Source organism: Alosa sapidissima, chromosome 8, assembly GCF_018492685.1.
Source record: "Alosa sapidissima isolate fAloSap1 chromosome 8, fAloSap1.pri, whole genome shotgun sequence".
Lineage (NCBI taxonomy): Eukaryota > Metazoa > Chordata > Actinopteri > Clupeiformes > Clupeidae > Alosa > Alosa sapidissima.
The window spans coordinates 30837718-30847246 of record NC_055964.1 but is presented as its reverse complement, the minus strand read 5'-3'; the positions used below and the strand labels follow the sequence as shown (position 1 = coordinate 30847246).

Below are 9529 nucleotides of genomic sequence, written 5' to 3'. Positions count from 1 at the left end.
TGCGTCGTCACTCGGAAAGGTGCTGTGTCTGTCAGCTGCTCTCAGTCAGTCAGTCGGTGGGTACTTTGACGAGGAAGAAGAGTTGAAGCCTGCCGTGCTTTACCTGGAAATAAAAATAAAAACCAACACATAATTCAGCGTTTCAGTCTGTGGTGGAAGAGGAATGGCATCTGGTACCTCTTCTCTCTTCTCCTCATTGTTGGTTGTTCTAAAAGCTGCTCCTGCTTCTTGATCCGAAAATATCCACCAGCTTGAGCGTGAGTCAAACTGATGATTCAGAGATTACATTATTCTATCATGAACCTGGCATCCTACTCTTCCTCAACACACACACACACACACACACACACACACACACACACACATACACACACACACACACACACACACACACACACACACATACACTCCCATCTTCAAAATGGCTGTTCTCTGCTCAATAAATCAGATTAGACACAGACAATGAGACCCAAAATAATAACTACGCTTTAATAATTAATTATAAGTTGAGATAATTGGTCCCAGTGAAAATGTAACAGAGCAAAAATAGCATGCAGTTTGCTACGCACGCCGTTGTAGCAGAGCAAAAGTAGCATGCAGTTTGCTACGCACGCCGTTGATATTTTTGTGATGTTTAATCTTTTTTCTTCTTCTTTTTTTCAGAGAGAACTTGTTGAGCAAGAGTGCTCTCTGTTCAAGTAATCACCAGAGTCAAGTCACGAGGACTACACACACTACATTGTGTCTCTGTGTATGTGTGTGTGTGTGTGTTAGCTGAAGCCATGGAAAATCACATTAAGCATTCACACTGTTCCTTTCAGTCCTTTCCATATATATATATATATATGTATGACTGCCTTTGAGATGAGGGGTGAGAGAGAGAGAGAGCAAGAGAAAGAGAGAGAGAGAGAGAGAGAGAGAGAGAGAGAGAGAGATTTGAGGGACAGCATAAAAGAGTTTCTATTAAAAGAACAGGCTTCACTCTCTCGCCCACACCATAGCCCCGTGATGCTCTACCCTTTCTATCTCTCTCTCCTTTCCTTTCCCCTCTCTCTTCCTCTCTCTCTCTCTCCCTCTCTCTCCTTTCCTCTCTCTCTCTCTGCCTCCTCTCTCTGTTTCAGTCTTGCTCTGAGCTATTCCAAGGATCTATACACACGTGTCTCTCTCTCTTTCTCTCTCTCTCACACACACACACATACTGTACACACACACACACACACACACACACACACACACACACACACACACACACACACACAGTGCTGACAGCTATGTACTGAGGAAACAAACTCACACAATACACAGATATTGTTAGTTCATTATTACCATATTAGCTAACTGCTACACATTCATGTGTGTAACTGCTGACGCAACATACTGTTTCCTACATTCTCAAACAGATTCACAGAGAACTCTACAGAATACAAAAACTCCCTCGCTGTCCATAGCAAAAACACACACACACACACACACAGAGAGACTGATAGAGTGCCACATCACCCAGCTATGAATAAATACTTATACTCATAAATACTTCTCACAACACATTCCATATTTTGAGTACACAACAAATTAACTATTCGTTGGCCATACAACACAGACCTGGAAGAACAGATCGCTGGGTGATCACTTGCAATAGAGCACAGTTCACGTACATCAGTAGAACACCCTGCTAAGCAATCAGAAACTCTCAGCTCATAACAATCTCTCTTATCTCTCAAATCAGAAACCAGAAGATCAAACATCTAACATCAAACCTAATCACTTCCCTATCACAGTGAATCTAGTTCAACTCAATGTTCTTTAAAATAGCAGCGGAACCCCACCTCAATGTTCTCTAAAACAGCAGTGGAAAACCACCTCATTGTTCTCTAAAACGTCAGTGGAACACAACCTTCAGACAGACATCAGTCACTAGGATGACAAGTAGTTGCTTTGTAGAGTCAATCCATTCAACACACATCGACATCGCAGCACACACACACATACACAGTTCAAAACTCGTGTGTCTGTCAGCTCCAGAGAAGGAAAGAAAAACAATCGTAGAAAGAAATCATCAGAGCTAAAGAAGAAGTAGAAGGCTGTCAGTGTGCTTGTTCACACATTTCCCCCTACCTGACTGTGTGTGTGTGAGGCTTTTATGAGCTGAGGCTTTGGTCACTCAGTCACTCATGGGGGACACTAAATAAATATAGCAGGCCGTTGAAAGAAGGCTAATAAATATATAACCAGCAACAAGTTAAATAAATATAACTCAGGCACATTTCCTACAGGTCATTTGGGGCTTTTGGGAGCTCTGTGTTGTCGGACATACACTCTAAAAACGAATGTGTTGTCCCTATCTGGACACAGAGATGTGTTAAAAAAACAACGCAAGTTGTGTTATTTTCAACACATATTGTGTAACAAATATAAAAAGGAAACAACGCAAACTGATATGTATTAAAAACAACACAAGTTGTGTTGTTTTCAACACTGTCGTTTTAAAAAGTGTAGTATTGTGTAGCATTTTAACACAGATATGTATCAAAAACAACGCAAGTTGTGTTGTTTTCAACAGTCGTTTTAAGAGTGTAGTCTTGTGTAGCATTTTCACTGGCGTGAGGCCCTGCTCTTTCTTTAGAAGCTCCTCCAAAGCAGACTAATATCATGAACTGCATATGTATGACACGCCTATGGCCACTAGCGTGTTATCTAACGCCTAATAGCATTTTGGCGTGTTTATCAACGGCATAACCTAACCCTAACCCTAGAGGGCGCCATATACTTGGTGTTGACATACACGCGGCAGAAAGACGATAAGTGGCGTGTACGTTTACGCAAAACCATGATACCAAGTTGCCCACCAAGAATAGCCACCAAACCCTGCGATGACAACTACTCATACACTCTCTCCCTCCCCCTCCCCCCTCTCTCTTTCTCCCCCTCTCTCTCTATCTCTCTCTCTCTGTCTCTCTCCCTCGCTCTCTCTCTGTAAGAAGCTATGGCCTTCTGAAAAGTACCTTTCTTCCTGGAGGGGTGTGGAAGATGTGACTACATCTAATCCCTTCTATCCAACTCCACAGATTAACCCTCATGTGTGAGTCCACATCACCCTTAGCGTCTAAGAATATGATGAAGATGTAGACTCTACATCTTCATCATATTCTTCTTCACCTTGACAGAGTGATGTTTCCCGTCAGATAGCAGATTCTTCCTGCTGTCACCTGGCGAGATAAATCAGGCAGAATCCGCAGCAGTGGGGAAGCAGGGGCGCAAGCAGCAGTACTGTCTGCATTTAGGTGTCAGTGCCCATGGGGGAACCGGGTTTGATTCTGACCTGCAGTCATTTCCTGATCCCAACCCATCTCTCTCTCTCTCCCTCTCTCTCTCTCTTTCACTCTCTCTCTTCCTCTCTCTCTCTCTTCCTCTCTATCTCTCTCTTCCTCTCTCTCTCTCTCACTCACTTCCTGTTTCTCTCCACTGTCGATGGACATAAAAGCAAAAAATAAATAAAAATGCTTAAAAAAGAATTCCCAGCAGTGTTGTGCATCCTAAATGTGTGTGTGTGTGTGTGTGTGTGTGTGTGTGTGTGTGTGTGTGTCCTAGTCCGACGGAGGCCTGCATCCCCTCAGGCCGGTCCCAAGGCTCAGCCCATTACGCCTCAGCTGCGTAGGACTAATCCTGTGGCAAGGCCATGGACTCATTTCAGCTAGTCACATAAACTGCCATCTGCAGGGGGAGTCTTCTTTTTCCTGAACGTGTTCCTGGTGCTGCTGACTGTCACATCTTTGAGAAATTAGCGCCATAAGCAGAACAGAAAGAGCTCTATTAACTTTCTCTGTCTTTGCTAAACTTTTTTACCCCTTGTGTTGAATGGTACAGTTTCTGTTTTTGTGTGGTGTGGTGATAGCACTACCTGTAGCATTTAATAATTATGTTATTCTGAGGAAGGAGTGAACAGAGGATGTTCACCAGTGTTACTGTGAATGCCGCACATCTTGATTCTTTGTCTCAAGGGAAATGCTATAAAATATGAGAGAAGCAGAGAATTTGTAGAGAGCAGCGGAATGTCAAAAACACAGTCTTTCAATCATGCCAAGAAAATTACATTAATCTAGTTCAAGATGTAGCAAAAATGGTTGTTTATTCATTATTCATGTCAGAATCACATTATTATTGCAGATCTTGAAGGAGCAGAATCACATGTTATTGCAGATCTTGAAGTAGCAGAATCACATGTTATTGTGGGTCTCAAAGTCCTTTCAAATGTATTAAAAAAAACTTGATCCTGGGTTAGGCTGCTTCTCCTGCTGTTCCTTGCAGAGTTGAGGACTGGGGGGGAGTGGATCCACACGGTTTTGGACAAACAACACCGGCCGACTTACGTCACCTTACAGAATAATTTGCAAGTGATCAAAACAAAAGCATGTGGGAATTTCTAAATTGGCCTTCTTCCAGCGAGGCCTCTAAAGAGGCCAGCAAACACTGAGGCGTCCTATACATCTGAGGAACATCTTACATAATTTACAACGAGAAAAATCAACACAGCCTTTTCTGAAATCGGGCAGAGTGTTCCTCTGCTCGATCTCCGCAGACAGCTGTGAATCTGTAGGAGGTTTTTTTTAAAGCCTAGAACCGCACCAGTTCTCCAGGACAAACCCTCCATTCAGAGCGAACGCCATGCATTTCTCTCAGCTCACAAGGAGGCCAACTTTTTTCCCGTTTTGTTTCCAAAGCTCACTCAGTTTCTCTCTGAACATCACACAGCTTCCTAAAAGACAGCCAGGGCTCCCTTATGCACAGCACAGCCTTTTAAAGCCGTTCCAGTCTGAGGGGAAAGGATATGGTTCTCTCGGGTCACCCCGTTGTGACAGGCAGTCCTGGTTCGAGAGCCGGCTTCTGATTCGTCTGTATGTCTGCAGTGACAAATAAACCCTTGTATTTTAAGAGCATCAGTCACGGATACTCAAACAGGACGTGGCACCGTATGAGTTTTCAGCGAGGTTTAATCGACTCATACGCTCACTCCAGTCAGACCGGCTCCACTCTCGCTGTGTGTGTGTGTGTGTGTGTGTGTGTGTGTGTGCTGTCAAGCATTACATCTGACTGCAGTCTATCTGTCCGACTGATGTGTTTGGCTCATGAAGGCGACTGACAGCTGACTGAAGCAGGAACTGATGCACTTTATCGACCTGAATGGGGCCAGCGTCTACGCCACCGCGGTGGGATGTGCGTGTGTGACGTGCCAAATCACAGGGAGATGTGTTAGCCCGCTCATTAGCTAATCACACGGTCGATATTTATTGTTGTTAGCTTGACTCGGCAGATGGCCATTACGTCCTAAGCTCACCTGTGCATCACCCCTTTGGTTCTGAGGTCTCATCATGCAAGGCCATCATAATAATATACAGTACATTATAATAATAGTAATCACAAGTATTACTCTTATTATCATTAATACAGCACTTTTTTAAAAATCATGTTACAAAGCACTATACAAAGGCACCCAAAGAAAACCATTATAAAAATGGTCTCAAATGAAAACAAAACCAATTACCGTAGATTTAATCAAACCCACGCAGTTTAGAAAAGGCTATGCACCACTGTTGTCCACACAGTTTCTGACACTGGAACCGAACTGACCCAGATATGGCCTTCTTCACATGTCCATGTGAAGCCCAATATGCCTCGCCTTGGCTGGCATATTGTCAGAGCCTGTTAGTGCCTGTGTGCAGTGCTAAAAAAGGGTTGGCATTTGCTAGGCCTACCCTTACTACATTAGGATTCTATTTAAGGTCTTCTTAGATACCAGATGGAAGATATCCGGCCATGAACTAATATCATTTTGCAACATATGTAGCATGAATTTAGCATACGTTTGATATAAGGCTGCCGCACATGTAGCATGGATTTAGCTTATGAGTATACATCTGCCACATATCTAGCAGGGATTTTGCATAGTTTTGGCATGCAAAACATTATGTAGCATGGAGCTACCATTCTGTAGTTTGGTTCAAGGCTGCCTGGCACATGCAGAATGGAAACAGCATCGGTTTAGATCTGGCACATATGTAGTAAGTATCTAGCATAGGTTTAGCATCTCCAAATAGAATGTATTAATCTGGCTGGCACATACAAACTAATAGATATGTAGCATTTGTGCCTGTTCAGGAGCTGATACTGTCCAGACATCAGTGTTGTAATGTAACGGAGTACAAATACTTCATTACTGTACTTAAGTAGAAATTTCACGTATCTGTACTTTACTTAGCTATTTAAATTTATGTCAACTTTCACTTTTACTCCACTACATTTCTTAGATAAAATGTATACTTTTACTCCGTTATATTTCCACTAAGCATCTTCGTTACTCGTTACTAAAACATAAAACATAGACGACCACCCCGACGATAGTGGTGAACTCTGTGAACAGGGTAGTGGTGAAGATAACGTCATACACCCGTGGCCGTATTTGCAATGTTTCTGTACATTGGCAGCTTTCTGTGAAGCTGAACACTCCGCTACCTGCCTCAGCAGCCTGTGAAAGGCTATTTAGCATCGCAGGACTTGTCTTCAGTCCAAGAAGAGTAAGACTGAATCAGGCCCGGGGTGGGGAATCGGGAGAATTCCGGGTGGGGCGCTTCACTTTTGGGCCGGTTGAGGGAAAAAATATTGACATTTGTAACGTTAGTCTATCTTTTCTTTAAGTAGGACACGTTCCGCATTCTGTGCATGACACCAATGCAATGACTCTGCATGGGTTGTAGCCTACGTGAGGGAGTTCTCCCCTCCCAAAAAGAGTTGGTTGGGTCCATATAGCCCGTCTTTTTTTCAAAAAAGTTTTCTCAGATACGGATAGCCGAGCCGGCCCTACAGTAGACACAAGCGCCAAGAAGGATGGATGGTAGAAAGAGGCCAGGAGAGACTGAGCAGCAGATCAACCAGTCGACCACTGAAAATGATGAGCCCGAAATTAGTGATGAGGAGGCCATGACTACAGGGACAAGTAGAGAGGATAAATTAAAGTTATTTAATGTAAGAAAGAGCAATTACCCTACATATTAACCTATATGCCTTGTTTGCTCAGAAGAGGGTGTAGTAAAGGAGTAGGCTAAATCACCAAACAACAATATAGCCTACCCATGCAAAAAACATGTAGCCTAAACATTAGTTCAATATGCCTCTTTGTGGAAGCGTGGACACATTTCAAAGGCTTTCTTTCTTTCTGTTTTTGTTAACTTGTGGAATAGTGGAATATTTTTTGTTAACTTCTCAGTTGAAGTGAATTATTATATAACCTTTACACATTTGTTGAACTATAGTACTAATAAAAACTACAGGATAGTAAGAGCTGAAATGTTTCATTTATCCAATTTCCACCACTATGGAAAACGTGGGCCGGTCTTGGGCCTGAAACGCCCAGGCACTGAATTCTGGCAACTTTGAAAACCAGCTTCTTTTGAAGATGAACAGACACCTTTTCAGTTTCAACTAATGACTGGCATATTAGTAGCTGGGCATAGGTGGCCTGTGTGTGTGTGTGTGTGTACAAGCAGGTCATTTTTTTTTAAAAAGAAATACGTTTTTTCATTTTTACCTGAAGTTCATATAAGTGACATTTCTGTTTCTGTTTTTTTCTTTGATGTCAGCTCTAAAAATATGCTGTTTGTTCTTTGAACTTAAGAGAATTGTGCCTGAAAAGTCCTAGAAAAGAATGTGATTTTGATTTGATGAGTGAGATTAAGAAGATATGGGAACCCTGAATATGCTTTATGCTTTACTATAAGAAAGCCAAAATAAAGTTCACAATAAAAGTTCAAAATAAAACCGCGTGCTTTTTAATTTTTACTTTTACTTTAAATACTTAAGTACATTAAATATCAGAAAATTACTTTTGATACTTAAGTACAGTATATATCAGATACTTTAAGACTTTTACTTAAGTCATATTCTAAAAGGTAACTTTCACCTCTACCAAAGTCTTTTTCTAGTGTGATACTTGTACTTTTACTCAAGTATTGCTTGCTAGTACTTTATACAACACTGCCAGACATAGATGGGGTCTCTATGGCGGGGCTGTTTGCCGTTTGTTGTTTGCGTGTCTGACTAGATGTTACGAACCCCCCCATTATGTAATGGTTAGTTAAGTGTATCAGTGCCAGCCTGCTAAAATGGAAGGACCCATGAAATGGAGGACAATCGCCGCTGATTCATCAGAGCAAGACCAGCGAGCGGCAGCCTCCCCGGTGATTAGCGATTAGCCACGCTAGCACTGTAGATTAGAGTGAGAGGCCTCAACGCGCCCGCAGGCAAAGCAGAGCCACGCCACAGGCATGTCCTGGCATGAGACATGAGTACCCTGCATGCCCACGCTCACCCTCCCTTACCCGCCTCCAGGAAAAGGGGGAGGGGGGGGGCTCTCCCAATTGTCCCTCTCCATTTTCAAAAAACTCCTGAAGACCCAGCTCTTTAGAGAACATCTCCTCTCATAGCACCACTTACAACAAGTCTCGCTGATCCTAGCCCTTACCAGCCGTCTTGAACTGACACGTAACTGTTAAAAACAGCACTCACTGATACACTTATTCTTACTGTACTCTACCGTTTTTAAATTGTTAAGTTGTTAAACTGTTGAGAATTACTTTAAAACTTAAACTGTTTACCATGTTGTTAGTTGCTTGGTTAAAAATGTGTCAGCCAAATGTAATGTAATGTAAATGTAATGTAATTTAAGCATAAGGCTGTTAAAAACCAAATGTGCCCAGCAGTACACGTGTTTAAATCTGCACGGGTCAAAAGTGTGAAACTAACAAGTAGAGTGGATATCTCAGCAAGTATATGCACAGAGTAAAACATAGAGGACATAGATAACATTCTACTTATCATGGGTAAAAAAAATGAATGCGTTACTTGCTAACATCCATAGTGATATGCCTCATCAATAATCAATCAAATCATTCCATCAATCAAAGTGGAACGTTTTGTAATTGTAAGAATCCTCTACTTCTACTATCCACATCTACATGCACTATGACTTACTGTACTGTAAAATTCAGAGATTACTTCCATGTACATTATTTATTCACTAAAGTATGTACAGCCTCCACTATCACAGCCGTACAGTATGTTCACTGTTCACTAACCATTAACCCAGACCAGTGGACACCACCCCCACTGATGCTCAGCTCTGCCTTTAAGGATGTGTGTGTCTATTAAAAAATTAAGCTGATTGCTGAGTGCATACAAGTATGTTAGTGTGTGTGCGTGAGTATGTCATTGAGTGTGAGTGAGTGAGTGTGTGTGTGTGTGTGTGTGTGTGTGTGAGAGAGAGAGAGAACAGTGTGCAAGTAAGTGTGAGAGTGTGTGTGTGTGTGTGTGTGTGTGTGTGTGTGTGTGTGTGTTGTGTGTGTTTGTGTGTGTGTATGTGCACGAGTGTGTTGGGTGACTCAGTCCTGGGTCAGCAGGGTTAGTGGCCCACATCGAGGCGGCTGGATGTGAGCGAGCCCTGGTGAGGTGAGAAACCTCGTAGGAGGGAGTCTGACTCACG

The 9529-nt window shown here is 42.5% G+C and overlaps 2 protein-coding genes across 8 annotated transcripts in view; one reads left to right on the top strand and one right to left on the bottom strand.

The window, feature by feature from the left end:
- LOC121714956 (tripartite motif-containing protein 16-like) overlaps nt 1-9529 on the top strand; it is a 964796-nt gene that overhangs the window by 251212 nt on the left and 704055 nt on the right. The gene's annotated exons all lie outside the window — the stretch shown is intronic.
- Nucleotides 1-9529, bottom strand: part of LOC121714929 (citron Rho-interacting kinase) — a 75022-nt gene that overhangs the window by 59536 nt on the left and 5957 nt on the right. For all 6 annotated transcript variants that reach the window (XM_042100153.1, XM_042100156.1, XM_042100157.1 and 3 more), the window contains exon 2: nt 1-103. This exon is cut by the window's left edge and continues 7 nt beyond it. The gene's annotated coding sequence lies outside the window, so the exon portion shown is untranslated. The remainder of the gene's footprint in view (nt 104-9529) is intronic.